The sequence below is a fragment of the Bison bison genome, unplaced genomic scaffold (genome assembly GCF_000754665.1).
Source record: "Bison bison bison isolate TAMUID 2011002044 unplaced genomic scaffold, Bison_UMD1.0 scf7180017864072, whole genome shotgun sequence".
Taxonomy (NCBI): domain Eukaryota; kingdom Metazoa; phylum Chordata; class Mammalia; order Artiodactyla; family Bovidae; genus Bison; species Bison bison.
The window spans coordinates 10,656,443-10,656,805 of record NW_011494644.1 but is presented as its reverse complement, the minus strand read 5'-3'; positions in this window follow the sequence as shown (position 1 = coordinate 10,656,805).

Genomic DNA, 363 nt, shown 5'->3' with positions numbered 1-363 from the left:
AATTGATGCTTTTGAACTGTGGTGTTGGAGAAGACTCTTGAGAGTCCCTTGGACTGCAAGGAGATCCAACCAGTCCATTCTGAAGGATATCAGCCCTGGGATTTCTTTGGAGGGAATGATGCTGAAGCTGAAACTCCAGTACTTTGGCCACCTCATGCAAAGAGTTGACTCATTGGAAAAGACTCTGATGCTGGGAGGGATTGGGGGCAGGAGAAGGGGACGACAGAGGATGAGATGGCTGGATGGCATCACTGACTCGATGGACATGGGTCTGGCATGGAACATGTCAAAATCTGCAACCAGAACAACTAAATAGACAACACAGAAATGGATCCCGTTATCTATAATAATCATTACAAAAGT